The sequence below is a fragment of the Pyrgilauda ruficollis genome, unplaced genomic scaffold, assembly GCF_017590135.1.
Source record: "Pyrgilauda ruficollis isolate IOZ18807 unplaced genomic scaffold, ASM1759013v1 scaffold163, whole genome shotgun sequence".
Classification (NCBI taxonomy): Eukaryota; Metazoa; Chordata; class Aves; order Passeriformes; family Passeridae; genus Pyrgilauda; species Pyrgilauda ruficollis.
Window position 1 is genome coordinate 493124 of NW_024515098.1, and position 5343 is coordinate 498466.

Sequence of the window (5343 nt, forward strand, 5' to 3'; positions counted from 1 at the left end):
CTCTCGGCGGCAGCGCCGGCTCGGCGTGTCCGCGGCGCGGCGGGGGCGGGGTGCGCTCGCCGCCCTGGGCAGGCGCTGCCGAGCGCCCGGAGCCGGGCCGAACCCCCCGGCCCGCGTGCGCGGCCCCCGCCCCGCTCCCTCCCTCCCTCCCTCCCTCCCTCCGTGCCCCCCGCGCTCCGCGGCTCCGCTCCGCCGGCGCTTGGTCCCCTCAGCACCGCGGCCAGCGCCGCGCCCCGAGAAGCGGGCCTTGGTGCGGGCAGGGCCGGCGCGCCCGGCCGCTGCAGGGCTGCTGTGGTGCTGCACGCAGGTAACACCCTTATCTGCTTCCATAGGTAGAGGTATAGGTTTGTATCGGTGTACAGATACAGGTTTATACAGGTATGTTTGCCCCTATATCCGCGTTTACTCACGCAGCTTGTTTTAGATCGTATTAGGAATCCACTAGTGACTGCTTTCTCTAAAGCATTTAATATTTTCCACCTCTTTTTTGGTCCTGTTTTCATGCCTCTGGGTAGGCCGCCGTAACACAGTCTTGATTTGTGGTATTTACAGCACAGGAATGAACTGAGCATATTCTGAAGACAATTATTTTGCCTTTCAGAATGTAATAACAGTAAACTTCTATCTCCTTGAAGAAAATGGAAGATGCAAAAATCGGTATTTCTAAGTCATAGCCGTTATATTTCTCTTATTTAATTTTAAAGTTTCTGTAATGTGCTACTTGAAAAAAAAATTAAAATTTGTGTTTTAAGCAAGTCCTTCTAATATTATTATCTCCTTCACTTGCCCAGTGGGTAACTAAATGCAAACTGTATTTTCAAAGGAAGATTCCCTGATGAAAACATATGTTGCAGTTGCAATACCCAAAAAGGAACTGCTCTTTGGGTTTATAGAAATATTTCTTTCAGATGTTGCCCTCTGCTGGAGGGTTAATGAAGTTTTACAGAGCCAAAGCACATTTATGCAAGACCAATTCTTTTAATACTGAAATTCCCATAATGACTGATCCATGCAGAATTTCAATAATCCCTTTCAAAACTGTGAAAGAACTACGAAGTACTAGAACGGAATAAATAAACCATATGAAATTGAAGTGTTGCTAATTAGCATCATACCACAGCCCTGATTTCTACATCACGGTCGCTATTGGATGTGGTTTGCAGCATTGTCACTACCATTACCACCCTGAAAGGCTTTTTCCCAGAAGAGGAAAAGCTGCACAGTTACATAAGCACCACTTGCCAGTGTATCATGGCTCCACTGTGCCATTGCAGATGCTCAAAGGAAACCCATATTAATAGATTTTTCTGAGAGGCAGCGGGAACAGAATATTGTTTTGCAGGGATGCATTAAATGGGATTGGATTCTGTAATTCAAGCCTTTCAGAAAGGTACCGAGTCCTTTTCTGAGCTGGAATTTGAGGCTGTAAAACCTGCTGGGCTTTGTTTATTTGTGCTCTGCAAGGAGCTCAGGCCCTTTTTTTAGAAAGCTCATCCCTGGCAGGGCTTTGATGCTATGGCTACTAAGTAGCAGGAATAATTATTAGCAAAAGAATAGGATTTAATAAATAAATGATGTTTGATTTGAGAAAGATAAATAATTTATCGTATCACACCAAACGGAGAAGAAAAGTTCCAGATGGCACATTACTGGTTGTTTCTCTTATTAGAGGAGAATTAGATAGTCCTTAATTGCATAAAATATGTAAAATAGCAAGCAACCCTGATACAGTGAAATCCTATAGTGACTCTGCTGCTGTAGCTATGTGAAAGAGAAATTTTTTGTCTGTCGGTACATCCAGATATTACTGAGTCACGTCCTGATCAATCTCAGCTGGTTTGGCTTCACACGAGAGCAGTAGACAGCTAATCTCATTAGTTCTACAAAACTTGTACAGTCTTCTCAGCTTTTTAAACATAATATATTAAGTATTTAAGCCATTTCTAGAAGAAACAGCATATAACAATAATCAAAATTGCTATTGATAGTTATTTTTATAACAAACACCTGCCATAGACAGACCGCTCACAAAAGTGCATTCAAACTTCAGTGAAATCACAACGAGCTCTTTCCACTGGTGTCAGTGGTAAAGGGAAATAGGAACTTTTGCAGAATGTTCTAGCACAGATGATCACTGCTAAATGATCACATATTGACCAGCAGGAAAGAGATTCAGCCAAAAGTTGCTAAGTAAAAACTGTGGCTCTGAAATGGCTCTAACAATATCTGTGGGATGATATGGTGTAATCCAAGATGCTGCAGATGTCTGTGTTTTTCACATAGAACAGAAAACTTATTGTTTCATCCTGAAATCTTGCAATTAAATACAATTTTCTTCATGTCATTGGGTTTTCTTTAACTTTTGCTCATGTCAAGGCTAAAGGATTGAATCTTTATGTGTCTTTTTTTTTCTATAAATAGTTAATTTTCACAAATTTTGAACTGAATTATTTCAAGAATTTAATCTCTTTCAGTGGTGAAGAATTACAGATGTGGTTCTTAGCTCATTTTTTCTTATTGCTATGCATCTAATCTCAAAATTTTCTACAATAACCCTCAGAATAATGCCTAAATATTGTATAGCTCTCTTAGAGAAGTTCAAAGTCAACACTCCAATATAAATCCCTTATCTTTAAGTTTTAGTCTTTCTGTAGAAAACTACACAGTAAGCTAAAATTTTCATCATGGTACCTACCAGTGATTTAAAAATAGTAATTATTTAAATTCTATTTTTGACCTTATCTTTGCTGTTGATTCACTGCAAAATGAATTTTCTCTGTCCCAAGTGTCATGCAAGCAGAATTTATAAATGGACATATATTTTATGATTCATTTTGAAAAACAAGCAAATACGTATTACTTTAACTTCATATGATCACGCATAAAAAGTCTAAGATATTTTGTTATTCCTGTTTACAGAAAGGTGACAAAATACTGCTCTCAATAATACAGTGTCATCTTCAGGAAAAAAATTATGTGCTCAAAATCTTAGTGATGCCGTTAAACCCCTATGTGTAATACAGACTTCTGGTACTGGGGATAGCATAAAAATGCCTCAAAAATATGGATTATCATCTAATTATTACTCCTTTTTTATGGTAGCTGTCCACTAAATCAAATGGAATTTGATGTCAACTGAAGAACAAAGCAATTTTTTGCCTTCTTTGGGACTATGGAACTGTGAAATCACACAGCAATGCCAAAATAATCATCATGCTTGCCAGGCCACCAGAAAGAAGGTTTTCTGGAAGAAGCAAGAGCTTTGTAAACTCTTTTTTAGTAAACTGTTTATTGAAAAAAAAGTTCTATCATTAAAAGAAAAGATTGAAATAAAATCTTGTGCCAAATCTTGACTTAAGAGGCAGAAAAATGTGTCAAAAAGATTGGTTTAAATCAGGAATTTTCTCATTTTCCCTGAAAATTTGCAAGGATCACTTCCTGAACTACTTTGGTGGGCTTTTGTCATATTCTCCTGAGTCACGATGATTCACCACTGGACAAGTGCCCTGAAAAACTGCACAATACATCATTTTGAGGATTTAGATGTAGTGTCCATGAGTTGACATATTAAAGATGTGTCTATGCTGAATTTTGCGTGCCAAGCTGTAAGGATTCCTGAATCCAAGTGAAAACTGAATGAAGTTGGGTTGACAGAACTTTATAGATAATTTTGCCTTTTGGAGGCCTATCCATCAGTGTCTAAACCTATATTTAATGAAGTGAGCTGTGCCTATAGCTCCAGACCCAGGCTGTGAGCACAGGGGCGTTGCTGTGTCCTGTTGGGAAGTGTATCACACCACAGTGTCCAAAGGAAGAGCTGTCACCTGCTGCAGTGCTCTCAGAACTTCTTTCTGCTTCCTCACAATCTGTGATATTTTCATCTTGAGTGGTACTTTAATTTCCAGGCCAGACTGGTGATTTGTATGCCATGCAACAAACACGGCACAAGTTGAACTGTCGCATCAGATCTTGGCTCTGCATTTCCACAGCAACACAATTGTCCTTCTTATTTTGTGTCCGAAAGTGAACAGGCTTGGACTGAAATATGCTAAAGAATGCATGTGTCTGGGCTGAACTTACACGCTCACATGGTCCCTCTCAACCAGATGGTGCATTTTTGAAATAAAAATCTGGAACTTCAGGCCACGATCACAGGGAAAAGTAGAAAAATCTAGCAGGTAGCTGTCCACAAAGGCAATATGAAAGTGGCTGTGGACTTTGTCAAGCAAAGTAGCTTTTCCACTGCTTCAGCTAAGTTTGATATTTGGCAGCTTAGTGCTTGCAAATTGGGCTACTCTTTCAGATGCCCTTATTCAGTTGCCAGAATGTTACTGCATTGCTTTGCCAGTAGTCTAGTAGGCACCAGAAATGGAACGTGGTGGAGTACAGGTGTTTCACACATTTTTCAGGGCAGTTTCTAGTTTTAAACCAAACTGGAGGTAATTTGCTCAGGGATCTCTGCACTAACAAAGATGATGAAATATTCTGAAGATATGCTACAAACTCCAGGGTTCTAAATTTAGCAATATCTTGTTTCTAAGCATGTAAATCCTCAGTGTTCATTCGAATAGTGCCTAATTATCAGATAATCTAGCTCATGTTGAAGCTGTTCCTTCAGCCCTCTAGTGGTAAAAGGACAAGGTGAATGACTAGAATTGCAGTCAATTTTTGTATTCTATTGGTATTGCAGATTTCACCGTGGGAAAAAAAAAAATCTCTAGATGATTTCCAGTTACTATACAGGACTGTTCCACTGCTGAAAATGTTTCTGTTATGTTACAAAAAGATTCATTTATTTCCTCCATCCTGCCTTTCCTGTCTAAAATCTTGTTCATTTTTAGTATCAGCAGATAGATTGTTAAAAACACCCCCAACAAACTAATAAAGATCCACCCAACAGCAAATTCTTTTTAAATCATTAAGCAACGATATTACTTTTCTTCTTTTTTTTTTTTTTTTTTTTTTTTCCTGGTATATCTGTGGAGAAATTTAGCAGCGTTGAATACATTTATCTTAAAAGTAAATGCTTATATTCTTCCCACATATTACAGGAACATCTGTTCCTCTGAATTCCAGTACTGTTCCATGAGTTACATGCACAGGATCCCGAAGGACTGGAAGCCATCTGTCACGTTACACAGACAGAAATGCACCTACCTCTGGGGCTCAGACACAGGAACAGTTCTCCCAGTACCCAAGACAACTAAGCAACACTTGGTGAGTGGGATGCAATTACCCATTACAAAATTTAGCCAAGGATTTGTGATTGCGGCACATTGCCCTATCTTTTATTACCATGATGATTAATGATTAATATCATTAACCTGTCGTTACATTATTATT